Here is a 17023-nt window from a genome sequence, read left to right on the forward strand (position 1 = left end):
GCCTGGACATGCTAGTGGGGGCAGAGAGCACATTATTTATAGAGGAGATGGGAACAACATGACAGGAAACACTATGTATGCAAGTGTGTGTGCGTGCATGTGTGCGTGTGTGTGTGTGCATGTGTGTGTGTGTGCGTGCCTATACTCTAACAAGAGAGAGTTTGACCTTCATGTAGGAGTGCTGGAGTTGACACAAGCACGTCTGCACTGGGACAAGAGCTCAGGTTTAACAGGCATATTGAAAAGGTCAGAGCTGTCACTCACCCAAAATCTCACACATACATACACACACACGCACACACACAAAGATGCACACACAGCCAAAGTCCATATACACTTTTCCACATACACACACATTTACTTTTACTCACTTGCACTTGGAGAGGCAGGGAGCGCATGCCAAAACGGTGAACCATGTCAAATTAGTCTGTAACTCTGTGCACACACACACACAAACACACAAACACACAAGCACAAAACAACACACATACAATTTGGGCAGCTGCCAAAAATCCCTGGAGCTGGCAGTTTTTGCCTGGTCTTATTTTTTACCCTGCTTCCACTGACACCCCCCCCCCCCCCCCCCCCGCACACACACACACACACACACACACACACACACACACACCGACAGGGTCACTGGTGTATAAAGTTGTTTTGGTCTGTTTATGGATTGTGATTGGCTGCTGTGTTGCTAGCCCCCAAAAAAAGATTCCACTGTAATAATGGCTGCACCTCACCCTCCGTGGCCAGCCCAGCCCGCTAATCTGCTTCCTGATTGGCTGATTAGGTTCCTCACTCTTTGTGCCGATACAATTTCAACGACATGTCTCCCATTCATGCACACACCAGCTGGTGCGGTGTTGACACATGCTGGCACAATCAAAAACACACACTTGCACAGAGAGTCTTGACTGGCACACATAAAAACAAAGAGGTAGAGCCGCAGCGTCTCTAAATATACACCAGTCTAGCACAGCTTAAAACCAGTTACCTGGTTCATTGTGGTGATTGATCGGTGTATAGCACAAATGATAATAACTGAACAAACCATTAATCATCACATTGTGTTACTATTAGGACCCAAACATTTAGCTCAAGCTCCATTGTGGCAGCACAGCCATGTGCTTGTAGACTTTAATGCCTACCTATAGTGGGAGGACTTTTCAGTTTAGTCCGAACCAAAAGGCGCCTTGGACCATGGCCTGGACCAAAGACCAAAATATTGTCAGACTGAAAGAGGGGGTCTTGGTCCGGGTCAAACTGGTTCAGTTCATTTGCAGGGTGAAAACACTTAGTTCAGGGTAGTTCAGACTCTCAAACCCTTTTGCTGAGACAGCAGTAAACAATAGAAGAAGTATTATTTTAAGCCTTCGCCTCTGATGATAAAAGGACATTCCTTTGGCTGGTGGTAATATTACAGTGGCAATGGAATAACAAAAGTGAACTTCTTCATTAGTTTTCTCCATTTGAATGGAAAGACAAGTTTTTTTTTATGAGCACAAAAGAGGTTAGCCTATATATCAGCTTAATATACAGTGTCAGACACACATTTTCAATCCAATCAATGCCAAGTATAGGTAGACAAGGCCCATAGAGCGGATGATGATGGGACTTACACAAGTCAAACAAAAGTGTTCAGTGAGTGGTTTGTGAAACCAAAACTAACCAGCTCAAATGTAAACAATGTAACAGAGACATAAAGCTTGGCTCAGATTCTCAGATGTGATTTCCCCCTTAGTCTTGTATTATTACATGTTTAAGAGAAGTTGCTTGTGTCGGCTGATTTCCACGTAGGCAGAATATAGAGGATATATCATGTGTAATGTATCTTCTTGTGTTTCCAAAAACAGGCTGTTCTCCCTGAAAAACCATTGATAGATGGTAATTAAAAAAAAAAAAATCCGCCATTTGAAAATAGTAAAAAATCCAATTAGATACTTGTGTTCGGCACTTCATATTTTCGAGGCTTTGGCTGTTGCATTAGTTAACTTATAAAATAATATTTTTTAAGATATTTTTCAGAATGTTGGATAAATTACTTTGCTCTGTTCTGTTATTCTATTGGATTAATATCAGCGAGAGGAAAGAATTGCCTTTTTTGTGCACATTAAAATAGAAATTTACTGATATCCAAGTATTATATACCTCATCTCTGCAGTGTATGTTGCCATAAACTTGCTGTTATCCTTAAAAAGCATTTGACAAATGGGGACATGCCATACAGAAATCAATAAACGATCTGAGACAACACTATTGGACTGATGTGGATAAAAACAAATGTCCTACTTTAGCTGTTAAATTGCACAACATTCAATGGGGCGTTTGTTTTGTCAGCTTCATGCTTGTGTTGCATTGCTCTTCCTTGTGTACTTGAATAACGACTCTTACCCATGATTTGCTTTGGCAACAGGAGAGGCTTCAACGTGCTTACGAAGCCATACTGCCCGCGAGGTGGAGCGACATATGAAGGTGCAAGCCCACACATGCTCCTCAGAGCGCAGCGCCACACTTCCAAACACCTTCCCCAGTAATAATCTGTTCGAAGGTGATAATTTATTCGCTGTCTTCAAAACTGTCCCCCCACCCCTTTTTTAGCTGCCTGCACTCCAGCTGGCATAAAATCCACCCGCGGTGCATGTGGGACGTTACAGTTCTCTCGGAGCAGGACTCAGTGCCGCAGACGAGGTGTAATTGTCTTGTATTTGCTGCCTGACACTGTGGGTGTTTTCGAATGCAGAGTGCCTCCAACCCCGCCAGCTGTCGACATGCTGCCGAGCTGGATGTTTCCACCGGATACCGGCAAAAAAAAAAAAAAGCTGGAACCGGGCCAGGCAGTGTCTCAGACAAACAGGCAGATAGACAGAAAGACGGGCGGCAGGAGTGGGAATCAAATATTCATCAGGTGATACCTCCAGTAACACTCTATTATTTATCAAGTCTGAATCAGCTCTGTCATCATCCACACTCTAGCAGGCTGAGCCTCGAGCACAGCCATAAGGAAAGTTTTTGCAATATATAGATGGATTTCCCAACTGAATCGCTGGAGCCAATGCAGTCTGCTCCAAGTACAGCTAATGAGAGGCCGGGCTTCATCTGCTGCGAGGGGATTACACAGCTTCCAGTGGACGAATTCCCTATCTCTGCTGTTGATCTTTTTCAGTTTATGCTTTTTTCCCCCTGTTCTCCGGTGAAACAACGTTGTTCTGCCCGTGAAATTTGTTTCCATTCCTGTGAATGGCATTAATCAAATCATATGTTTCTCTAATGTGTTCCCACCGCTCCACGTGTTCAATCTGGCCATTAACACATGAAACCTCCTGTCCAAATAAGTAATACGGGCGGCTTTAAATAGCCATGGGATGGATTAATGATGGAGGTAATCATTTATGGTATGCTTTATTAATCTGCTCTCCTGTTATTAGGACAGTTATTAAGGCTGTCAGTCTTTATGGGGTGATGGTAGAGGTGGTGGTGCAGGTGGGCGGGGCAGTCTAATTTCGACTGGGGGGGATCTTTACTATTGATCTGATGTAATGTCTCATCCTCAGTGCTTTCACCTTGGAACACTCACATCATTTCTATCGCTAACTGCTGACAACTGAGGTGACATGCTGACATTATAATGACCTGTACAGTATAGATACGTGTATGTACGAAGGAATCATCAGCTGCTTTAAATTACTTCTGTAGAAGAACATTTACATGTGGGATCAGATCGGACAACGGTGCAGTTTGCCCGTCGTGGGCAGTGCTGCTCGGCCTGGGAAGGTGTTTGAAAGTCATCTCTGAGACAAAGAGTCCTGATAATATCATGGGTGTCCTCCAAACTACAGATTTATACAGAAAAGCCGGGTATACAAATTGTGAGATCCTATCGGGCTTATGTTCAGAAACAAGAGTGTTGTCTCGTGCGTGCCGAATGCGCTGTGGTTCAGGTTCTGGAACGATCATCATTACAGAAAATAGAAAATGTAAGATACATACAACATTTAGCTAGGACAGATGTTGCGATATGACCTTATTTCTGAATCTGTGACCACACGAACAGGTGGTGGGGAGCTCGTTGGTGAATTCGGAGGCTGGACTGGTACCAGCTGGGTGGGGCTGAGAGACGAGTGCGATCCCGACTGACTCATACGGGGGAGGAAGAACGAAACGAGACATTTCGATTACATATTTCTTAGAATGAACTGAGTGAAATACTCCGTAGAGTGACTGCTCTCATACTTTGAGCGTCCCTACTGACCCCCTTCAAGTACTTACGGATAGCAAAAGCCCATCAAATATTCAACCTGGTTTCTTACTTGTTGAGGCAGTTCCTTACTACGTGGCGTCACATTGTATGAGACAGAGCCCAGGCTAAACTTAGGGATGCTGCGGTGCTCATGGCCTTTATTTAAAATGGTATGGTCAAATCATCTGCAGAGGTCACAGGTCAACCGGGTACTATATATATAAAAGCTCAAGCGTCCTACACTTTAACTGACATACAATCCTCTAAATGTAAGATAGTTCTGATTTTGAATCAATTACCATTTTAGTGATACTGCACTGGAGTATCAGTTTTTGTTGTATACTGGACATGCCCCTGGGTTCAGCTGATGGTTCAGCATCTGAAATATTTAAGTGTTTGATAGGAAGTGCTGGGTTGTGATGTAGAAACACTTTTGATCATTTTTTTGACATTTATTTGGATTATAACCCCATAAAAGAACAGCTGACCCAAGAACACAGGATACGGACTTGGACAATCTAATTACACTATGCTCTGCGAGGATTTGATGGGCTTGCCAAGTCTACGCACATTTATACCAGTAGCATTGCACGTGTTCTTAAACTGATTATCCATGCTTCTCCCAAACCACAAGATTAATCACCTCTTTTTCGGAGAAGGAGGAGGGGACCTGACCGGGAATCGGGCTGCAATGAAAACCTCAGGAGCAGGATAGCACTTGCATCAGACTTTTTATTGCTGCACCAGATGCCCCTGACATCCTACTGAAGATGGGTATCTGGCCAAAAAGAAAATTCTGCCCGGGGATGTTTTACTGTCTTGTCTTTGACTACCAGCACTCAGCAGAGGACACAGAGGAGTCTCAGGGCGTTGTGCTGAGGGCATTAAGTCCAGCTCTAAGAAAAGGGGATGGGACAGAACAAGCCGTGGTCGACCTAGACTGAATAAACATAATCCATAATTAATAAACTAAACGAGGCACTGCTACACGGTGCACCTGACTGCCCACTGAGACGAGCTTTCAGGCCAGTCGAGTGTTCACTGTACGGGCTGCTGTGTGCCCATACACTATGTATGCAGTTATGCTTCAATGCTCACAAAGCTAATGAGGCCTTGGGAGATCGTGCACATCTAAAAACGTTTCTGTTTGCTTGCCTCTGTGTCTGTTTATCTGTGCATGAAGCCATACATCATATAGATACTGTACATGCAGGACATTTCACAAGGCAAGGCGCTGTGCGCCAATTCAACACACTCGCTTACCCCGTTTGTGTTTTCCCTGTTTTCTTCCATTACCATCTTTCCCGCTTCCCATCACCAGTGTCAGTGAAGCATGGGTAGTTATTAGAACATTCCTGTCTTCGATGGAAATGAAAAGGAAGAAGCGAACACGTCTTGCTTAAAATACAGGCTCCTCTCTTATTATTGCACCCGGCGTCGCTGCTAATGTGCATGCAAAACAAATGATGAAAAGCCTCTTTTCAGTGCAACACACTTGCAAGATTTCACACGTATGGAAAGGCTTTCTGATGGGGAAGTACATTAATGCAAGCGGAGGCACATGCAAACACACAAACAGCGAGTCCGAGTGTCATAACTATTCCACATCGCGAGAGAGCCCCCTGACTGCACTTCAAAGCTCTCTGGCTGACAGTGGCTAATGATGAACACTCAGATGAAGAGCAAAGAGACAGCGATCTAGACTCCACATTAAAAAGGCCTCTTCCCGTGTTTTACGCCGAGATAAAAGACAAGAGCTCGTGCCTGACTGCGGCTAATGTGCGTTTAAGCACTCATACATACATAGCCTACATAAATGCGTACACAGGCAGACACACTTATCATGCAAATGTAAAATAATTACAGCCTTGTCTGAGGGAGGAAAGCTGGGTTGCCTTTTGAAGATAGCGATCCTCAAAAGATTCATTGATGTTACGCCGGGTAATGGAGGAGAGTCGCCAGGAGCTACAGAACTGGTGTCTCCTATTCTCTCCAGGCCCAATTGTGATATTTACAAATATAAAACTCTTAAACTGAACTCTATTGCAGATATGCTTGACTTCCCCTTATTCTAACCGAGTCTGCCAACCTCAGACCAGCAACACTTCATCTTCATGCTTCCATGGGACCGTGATCACTCCGAGTACAAAGCTGACTGAGAAAATTGGTTTTCAGGACCTTTAACTTTGCTGCCACACCGCCTCTGACCGGTATTCTATTTTTCCACCCACGGCAGAAACGTTTTTCAAAGGTTGCATTTGTGGGAGTCCAAAGAGCCAGGTGCGAATTAACAAGGGAACAAATAGTGGAGAAAACTGGAATGATTTTCAGTAGAGCACATACCTCCGACAAGGTCAAACAGTCCTAAACATCAATGTTCAGTTTTTATAATTGAAAAATTTAAGGGAAAGGGAAGTTGTGTAAAAAGCTGCACAGCAGTCATAGACAACATTCTTAGATATATATGATTTTACAGACATTGTTTCCTAGGAAACTGACAACAATTTTAAAAGGAAATTCTCTCTTGCAATGTTAAGGCAAACCATGAAAAACCAGAGCAAGGTGTAATGCTGCTCTAGCCCAGACACCACCCCTCCAATAATTTGGTGCAAATTGATTCAGTACGTTTAGCAAAAATATAGAGTCCTTGGAAGAGAGAAAATACATTTAACACTGAAACAGAGTGTCTTGATGGAGGTAACATACATCTCAGACATTAATCTTCAAAGGAAACCCAGTAAACACAAACTTTGCTCTCTCTAGATTGACCTCACTCTCTTGATCTCAGCTGTGAAACTCAGAACTGCCCCCATAAATCAATGACAGGTAGGAACTACAATTAGCCTGAGGCAAGTGGGCATGAATGAGTAACGCTCAAAGTATGAAAGCAGTCACTCCACCGACTATTTCATTCTAAGAAATATGTTATCGAAAAGTCTCGTTACGTACTTCCTCCCCCATATGAGTCATACACGATCGCACTCGTCTCTCAGCCCCACCGAGCCGGTACCAGTCCAGCCTCCGAATTCAACCGAGCTCCCCACCACCTGTTCATGTGGTCACAGATTTGGAAATAAGGTCACATCGCAACATCTGTCCTAGCAAAATGTTTTATGTATCTTACATCAACCATTGTCTATTTTCTGTAATGATGATCATTCCAGAACCTGAACCACAGTGTATTCTGCACACACAAGACAACACTAGCTTGCTACTGAACATTGACCAGATAGGATCTCACAATTTGTATACCTGGCTTTTCTGTATAAATCTGTAGTTTGGAGGACACCCATGATATTATCAGGACTCTTTGTCTCAGAGATGACTTTCAAATACCTTCCCAGGCCGAGCAGCACTGCCCACAATGAGCAGTTTAGGATCATGGGAGTTGTTGTCTTTACCACTTTACGACTCAGGAGCATATCACATTCCCAGATGAGGTAATGTATTAAAGTTGTTTTCATTACAGGAGCAAAAGACAATGAATACTCCTGATCCATTACGAGTAAACAAATAAAAGCAGTGGAAGGAAGAAACAAGAGACGTAATGCCGTTAAGATGTCTGGCACAGAAGTTTTAGTAGAGACAGGTAAAGCCACGTGTGAAGTGGATATGACGCAATTAAAAGCAAACCAAAATGAAATGTTCCATACAAATACGATTTTAACATTGTTGGAAACATTTTAAATACAATAGGTACAGAAGTACTTATAGATATATAAATACATATATAATAAAGGTCTGAATTGCTGGAATTGTTATATATTATATATCTAACTTTCTAATGCTACAAAGATAAAATAATATGTATAATGCCTCAGAAGAACTCTAAATGAAACAAAGTATAAAATCTACATGATTTGGCAAAGCAATAATTACACACTGATAAAAAGAAGCAGTTTTAGGTACAATGTGGGTGAAGGCAGCCACTGCCAGCTTACTGCCAACCTTGGTGTGTTTTCATGGAGAAAACTAAGGAGATAGGAAGGGGCCGGACACACACACACACATACATGTGCATACAAATGACCAGTCAGGAATTTAAACTCAAACACAGGCGCCGACACAGACACACAAACACGCACACACACACACACACACACACACACATGCATACATACAAACAGATGAGAAGCAGCTCCTGCACAAGCAAGCACACGAGCTGATTGGCCACCCCATTAGTAATTTATTAAGCTTGTCCTTGTAAATTTTATCAGGTATCCAGCGGGGGAATAGAATTATTGATTCACTTTGCATTCATCAGGCCCAGAAAACAGAGAGAGAGAGCAGAGGAGTCCGAGAGGCAGGAGGGGAGAGAGAGAGAGAGAGAGAGAGAGGGAGAGAGTACATTTATCAGGGCGGACAGCATCAGGTTCCAAGCGGCTTTGCCAGAGATCAGGCTGGAGTGTGTTGTGATTCCCCCTGGGTCATCACTATATCCTGCTTCATTCACAACGCCGCCTCGCCTCAGCTCATCAATGTGCGCCTCTCGATCAATGATTCCTATAAAACACCATCCAGGCTTTGGCTCCCACCTTCTCACGGCCAAAAGAACACAACAACAACAGGGGGGGGAATCTGAGATGCTGTCAAACTTCATCTTAACCCGGAGGAGGCACAGATAAGCTGCAGGGCAAACAAGTCCACGCAGGGTCACAGATATACTGGAAGTAAATAGTAAACAAATATCTATTGGAAAAAACGGCAACTGACAGACTGACTATGTATGAGGTTGTGACCTCATTACTACACCACCTCTGGCCTATGAGTTCCCAGTTGTTTTCCAGTTAGTTCCTTTTCTTCACCAGGTATTGGCAAGTATCGACTGACCAGGGAAGTAGGTTGTTATAGTATTAGCATTAGTCTCTGTGGCTCATCCAGCGTGGCCATCTTCTCTCTAACACTCCTCTCTGTTTGTGATCACAAGCCGTCCAGGGGGAAAAAACCTATCACTCGCTTCTTACAGCAGGAGAAACCACAGGAAACAAGTAGGAGGCGGAGGGGGAGAGGGGAAAGTGGAGAAAGGAGAAGAGTTGTAATGGTTGTTCTTGTTGGCAACAGCGGCGATAATTGTGGAGTGTTTCTGTGTGCCGGAGAATATATATATTCACCTTTGTGGGCGACTGGATGATTTTCCGCGTGTGTGGGCACGTAAGTTAAATGGACGTGACAGCGAGGAGGCTCGACTGTAAATACTGGTTTCTGAAATGCAATCCTTTGTAAACACAAAACCTCCCCAGTTCTTTCCAGCCCTGGATGCTTAGAAGCAATCTTTTTCGGGGTGGGAATCAAGAGAAACTCTGCTCTGAGATCCATTTGCCTTCAGGCATTGGCTTGACGAGCATTGTTCCGCGATTCTCCAGCATGGATCACCAGGAGGCCAGGAAGCTGCCAGCAGCGTGATTGGTGGAGGAACCTCGTGTCTGGGATTTGGGAATGCCGATGCCTAATCCTCTCCATGGCTCCCTCTGTCTCTGGACGTCTCAGGTTGGAACATGTAGGTGGAGTGCTGTAAAGTGTGCCTACACACACACACACGCCAAGGCATATGAACTGGAGCGATAAGGCCTGTGGATACATTACTGTATGGATTCCAACCATTTAGCCTCAGGCATTTGGCCACTACTGTATGTAAGCTCTTCAAATATTTCTTCATTCAATTTCATTCTTCCATTGAAGTGTGGTTTCCTGCAATTTCTTCTTTTCAAAAGTCCATTTCAAAAGGCTTGAATTCCTGAAATACTCAGAAATTCCTGAAATTCTACTATTAAGTTCTCTTTTTCCAGGTCGAGGGAAAAAGAAGCTGTGTGAGTGTATTACTCTCACAACATCGCATATCTCCACGGATCACAATGTCAGAATTGTTGCAAATACTGTATTTTATACACAGCTTACGCTTCATTGAAATGTTCCCTCTGCAACTCTGCTCCTCAGTCTCCTTTTGTCTTTGTTAAACATGACATATAGAAAAAAGATGAAGATGTGAATGGAGGGTAGCAGGTTGTGGCGGAAGGCGTTGAAGTGGACGTTGAGGCTGATTTAGAGGGATGAAAGGACGAGAGAAGAGGGGAAAGGAGAATAGAGGAGGGGAGGAGGAATGGCAACAATCTGTGCTGGTTAACTTCTCCCAGTTGACCCTACAGAAGAAGCCATAGCTCCCTCCATCTGCTTGAATCTCACACACACACTCACAGACACACAAATACACCCACGTGTATGAACACACCTTACCAAATGGCAGAAAAAGGATTAATGATATTCCAGCACTTACACACAATCAGCCAGAATCCATCACTCCAGCTTCTGCAGGAGCCCAAGCACGCCAGTATGTGTGTGTGTGTGTGTGTGTGTGTGTGTGTGTGTGTCTCACTTTGAAGACTGGCTGCAAGTGTCTATGTATTATGTGGGTGTGTGTCACGTCTGGGGCACCATATGTTCCCCACCAATTTGTTTTCACCCCTAAAAAATCCTAACCATACGCATATTAACCAGCTTTAATTAAGACCCCCTCTTCCCACATGCATACTGTCCACAGATGCACACACACACACACACACAGATTCACACACTTCCTGGAAGAGGTAGTGTGATTTCCTAGTATCTCATTGCTGGTGAGAACACCGATTAATTGACATTGACTATTCGCGTACTGTATAGCGAGAGTGTTGGCTGGGCCGTGGGCAGATGGTGTTTGCGAGGCCCAATTTAAAACCAGCAGTCAAAAGAGAGAAAAAAAAACAAACGCTGCCTCAGTTTTGTTCCCAAGTGCTTCAACTACAGGTGGAGATGAAGAATGGATCTGGGAGCCTGTGGATCCCATCAAAGCTGAGCAGGGTTTGCTAATCCAGGTGGTCAGGGGCAGTGACGAGTGCTGTTCATTTTATATCCATGAAGTTGCCGTTAAAAGTTATTATTTGATACCTTGAGTCCTGGATTTAAAAAATATTAAGAGCTTGGTCAAGAGATTGAAGGGACCAGACCTGAGTTCACAAATTCACCTCAAACGACTCAAAGTCATTATTGTAACAATTGTGAACATTCCCAGTGTGGTGACTTAATTTCCAGTCTCATCAACCTATCAAAGTGCTCAACAGTACAAGTAGCATACACCCATTAACTGCTCCTACATGCAGCATAAGAGTTTCTTGCCCAAGGACACCTTAAAATGCAGACTGGAGGAGCCAGAGATCACACTACTGGTTAGTGGACGACTATTGGTTGTTTAAAAAATGTAAGCTTTCAAAGTAAACTTCAAATTTACATCATGGATTTGAAATGCTTGTCTCTCTGCTATTCTGTACAGAGGAAGTAGCCAACTGCCCGGGCCCAACGAGCGGGCATGAGCAGTGCCTGTGTGTTGTGGAACGTCTTGCTTTTCATTTTGGCGTCCATGTTATCAGGTTAGAGCAGCCACACGGCCCGTGAGAGCCAAACATCTCTGTTCTCCTGCCTGTGAGACGTGCTGTTCATCTCAAGAGTCCTGGTCTTGTCTATTTGCTCTGCGTGCCACATGCACGTGTGGGGTTCACAGCAAATCAGAAAGTAAAAATTATATTTCTCCACAGTTTCTGTGTCTATCTGTTGAATATTTCACAAACATAATTATTTGTGAGTCTTCCTGTACCTGTTTCAAAATAAAAGCACTCCACTAATTCCGTTAACAGAGTTCATTCACTTTAACAAGATTTGTATTATTATTGCAGGACCGGAGGATGTACGGCTTCATACGGTAGAGTACTGACACATTGGGTTATATTCCAGGAAATACAGAAGGCATACTAGAAACTTCACATAGCAGCTCCATCTTGTTTATTAGTATATTAGTATACACAAAATACAGGTCAAATTTTTACAAATTAATTTTTCCATGATGATCATTACATGAAAGCTGCTTGAAACATTTACAGCTGCTCATTTCCTAGTTTGTTCTATCATACTACAGCCGATAATGTTCATTAATTTTATTTAAACAGGCTAATGTATATTTCCGTTGTATTTAATTTAAGTTATTCATTAATGTTAAGAGAAATTCCATCCAAGAATTGCAAAGTTGAAATCATATTTAAAGTGTGATTAAATGGCCTTAAGCACATATGTTATCAGGCTATCTTTGAATAAGTAGGTAACAAGTGGTTGTCACTTCAGATGACTGAGCAGCTTGTTAGGTGGAGTAGTATTGAGTTTGTCATGTGCAGTGACCTACAGCTCATACAGTTAATTTTCTTTGAGACTCAGAGTCTTATATGTGATAAATATAGAATTTAATTTGACTTAGAAAGAAATCAAGAGCCCAGATGTGTGTGTTGTTTTAGTGTGGACCACAATTCCTGAAGCTCTACACTGTGTTTCCTTTAAAAAAATTGCAATTTTCTGTGATAAGTTTGTTTTGTTTCTCCAAGGTATTTTTCTCTTTTTATCTAATTCAAATTCTTCTTAATTTGAGATAAATGATAACACACAAGTGCGCAAACCTTGCCTGGAGTACAGTTGCTTCAGTGTTGCCAAATGATGACACAGACGCTAATCACAACATCTTAATGGCTGTTTAAAGGGGTAACCCTAAATCCCACGTCTTCTTTTTATCACTATTAGATATTTCATCATGTAAGAGATAGTTGATGTGGCACCTCTCCTCCTGGCTCCAGGGTCAGAGGTGGCTTGAGATTATGGCAGAGTGCATTGTGGGTGAGGACACCGAGTATGGCCCAGCGCAGGTCGCCACTCAATCACAGAGCTAACACACAGGTGACAAACACATTCATTCTCACACTGACAGGCAATATAGAGTTTCCACTTCGGCTCGCTGACGTATGCTCGGACTCAGGGAGAACACAGGAGGCAACCAGAGACATGGAGAGGAGGAAAAGCTCCACACGGGAGGACCGGGACTCAAACCAGGATCAGGCCTGAGATGGCAACCTGGGATCTAGTTCCAAGGTGGACGTCCTAAACACTTTGCCACCCCTTTAATTTCATCTTAAGTTTGAGACCAGAATATCAATACTTGTATGCTTTCTTTGCCATTATGCATCTTTCCTGTGCTGCTTTCTGCATGGTTGCCTCGTTCTGGTTGCTGTCCAGGTTACCCACAGTGTGCATGTGTAATTATTCTATCCTTGACTCGTCCTGTTTGCATTATCTTCTGCTCTGATGCCTCCAATTACTACTCACATGTAATATTTCATCTGACTGTGAAACTGCTGGACAGTGCTGGGGATGGAAATAACATTTCTTCTACCTTCAGGGTACAAACAAAGACTGAGAGGAGCTTTGATAGTCTTCATTAATTCTTACGAGCCTATGAAGTGTTTTTGATTCAGAGCTGAGTAACTCGGTTTAATGAATGGAAATGTACATTGTAAACGTACAGTTGTAAAGGGCAAACTGCAGTAATGAGGGTGGGGTGAGGAGAGAGTAGGAGATTTTAACGCTAGTGTCTCTACCAGCCGTGAAAATAGCTGTGGCACCTCTAAGTCACACATCTCCGTCTCTGATGGGGAGGCTGTCGCCATGGTAACATAGCTTTTTGGCTTTTGCAGGGTGATAACAAGGTGGAGATGTGCAAACATGGGGGGGGGGGGGGGGGGGGCAAGATGGGGATGGGTATGTATAAAGGGAGGGGTAAGAAAAATACTCAAAATGCTGCACCCAAAGTATTTTAAACCCCCTCTGCCTCAGAGAAAAGGAGGAAACGCATGAAAGGATCTCACTCACACCCACACAATCACAGACGTACACACACACACACACACTTTCTAATCGTACACTACACATTGATGTCCTCACATCCAATACATTTAGTCTCTAATGCCTTTAACCACACCATAACTGGATTTGGCATTTGTGTGTTTTTGTCAATATTAATAATATTATTTATTTTTGCTTGCTGCAGGAATTTTACACACCTTCACCGAGAGGTTGATTACATTCCAAGGCAATGATTTTCAGTGCCTAGAGCTGCAGACACTGATGGATTTGTACTCTGCAATTTTGTGACACAAAGTGCTTCAAACGTACGGCGAGTAAACAGGTTGACACATGATAAAAAAACAAAATGAATGGGCTCCTGTTCATTTACCAAAACCTCCATCACAGTGTCATTGTTGTTGTTGTAAAATAATATTTCACAAGTTTAGGTTAAAACTGTTTTGCAGATGAGCGGTGTCACTGCTGGGGACATTCTCATCACAACCATTATGATGTCAACAACAAAAACTAAGAAACATAAGCAAACAATAAAAAGTGAAGGTTTATTGTAGAGGACAAAATAATGACAAGGAATAATTCAGAAACAGCTCCAGAGCGTTAACACAGGACCAGAGATCAAGCAGGTTTACAACGAGCTCTCCAGGGGTTATATCAAATTTCATACATGTTTTGTCAAATGTGTGATGTTTCACATGTTTTTAGTGTTTTAGTTGCTATAACTGATAAATTATGCTTTAAAGATGTCGTATGTGTCACATTTAAACAAATTCCCCCTATCCTGCTTTGCTGGTATTGTTTCTGTTTCCAAAATGAAGACCACACTTCCCATAAACCAAGATTTAGTATCAGTTTCTCGACTTGTGCTGTAAATAATCTTCCTCGTGAATTGAACAAGAAAAGGCACAAAATATAAACGGCTGTGTAGAGTATAGGATCCCTTTCATCTTGCCGTACTGGTATTGTTTAAAAGGCAATAACATGATTGTCAACATATGGGTGTATTCTTAGTTTATTCAGTCTAAAATGCTTCGTATAACTTAATCCCTCGTTCAGCAGTTACTAATATTCAAGTCTTAACCCTTAAACCAGGTCCTGTCCCGACATCTGGACAAACCCCATCACTGCCCACATCTTTCTACCATTGTCAGGACATTTGGTCTTCATTATGGTAAAACCACTCACTCACCATCACACACACTCACTCACACAGGCACACACAGACACACACAGACACACACAGACACACACATTCCTGTCTCAGATACCATCTAAGTCTTGTCTCAGTAATAAACTCATCAGCTTGGCTGCAGCAAAGCTACGAGTGAGCCTATGGACTCTGCCGGCCTCACACTCACACACACACAAGGCATGGCAGCTAATCAAGAGGGTGACTGGGACAGCGTCCATGAAAACTGGGCGACAGGAAGTTACAGCCATGTCACAGGAAATAGGATGTGTCTTTTCCCGGGGTCGCAGTATCCCTACGATTAGAGGGAGCAGATTGAGCTGTCTCTTTGCATTACATACAGACGCAGAAAACACGTGCACAGACATAGACACGCACACACATATTCAGACAGACCTATAAAGGAAATGGACAGGGGATAGAGTTACGACATGAACCCAAGGACACGCACACACACACAAACACAATTGCACAAATAAACAAGTTGACCCTTATTTTCATCAGTGGAGGGGGCTTCCTCTTAGTTTGTTTAGAGCAGCAGGGGAAAGGCTTTGAGAGCGTGGGTGACCATTCCCTACTGTTATGACTATCAGTGATTCACACACACACACACACACACACACAGCACGTAATCAGAAGACTGATTCTCTACATACAGAAGTTGACATTTTTTTGATATAATTGAAATAATTACTTACATTTAATATTAAGAGACAAGTTGACATACTACATTGATTTTTATTTTTCATCATTCGATTTTAAAAATCTCATGCATTTATTTCCCAGATTCAAAACTTCCATTCTATTTGGGGGGGGGGGGGGGGGGGGGTTAACACTTGTGCTCGTGTGTGAATTGCTACTAAACACAAAGTCTTTCTTCCATTTTGAATTTCCAAACTTGCACATGGACCTTCGAAGCTGTGCTTTGAAGAGCCGGGATACTGTCTTTTTCTGGAATACTCTGCATTAAAATCATCTCAATTTTGAAATTTCAGTGATTTATCCTCCACTTCTTCTCGTTTGTCAGTAATTCAGCCTTAGCAAAAAGCTGAAATTCATCATCCCTCCACCGCCATTGGTCTGTGGAATGCGGTTTGCTTGCTTCAGAGCAAAATACACAGTTTTTCCATTTTGGGGCTTTTTCCCGACCAACAACAAGCTACTTGACTGTCAAAACACACCTGCTGTGCCTAATTGACTTGGAATGTATTGTAAAAGTCGGGTTAGGTTGGTCCCGTTGGCTGGACAGAGTTTTTATACTGAAAGTCTGTAATGGGGGGGGGGATTTGTGATGTGTTTTAGGGACAGAGTAACACCAACTCAGTGCAGCTTATATAAACTGCAGTGGGCTTGGATCGGGGTCGGGCTCCGTCAGTTGTCTGTCTGACTCGGACAAGATCAGAAAAAGTGGCCCGCACTGACACATACAATATTGGCTTTTCCTCCACTGTGGATTCCGTGCCTGGCTGGATGCTTCATTTTTCTATTGGATGTGTAAGTGTTGGTCACACTACACAGCATTTTTGAACTCAGCGCAGTGAAAAACCATCCTGGCGTGGCACACGCCATTGAACAAATGGGTTTCAGAGCGCAGCGGGGCAGCTGTCATGTCCCGTCTGAGAGGGCCTTCAGGGTCTAGCCAAGCTTTGTGGGCAGTCATTCTGCATCTAAACTGTCAGATACTGCCTGGACAGTATCTTTTTGCACCTCGGCAAGATCACATATGTGTTAAGGCTACTCTCAACTTAGCTCCAACAGTTTTAGCACTCACAACCTGACACTAAATTCATTCAAATCAAGCCTGAGAGGCTATTTGAGTATTTGCATCACGAAAATCCCAACCCCTGTCATTTCAATGTGTTGGATGTATATTAAAACATCATGTCTGCTGC

This window comes from Platichthys flesus, chromosome 17, assembly GCF_949316205.1.
Source record: "Platichthys flesus chromosome 17, fPlaFle2.1, whole genome shotgun sequence".
Classification (NCBI taxonomy): Eukaryota; Metazoa; Chordata; class Actinopteri; order Pleuronectiformes; family Pleuronectidae; genus Platichthys; species Platichthys flesus.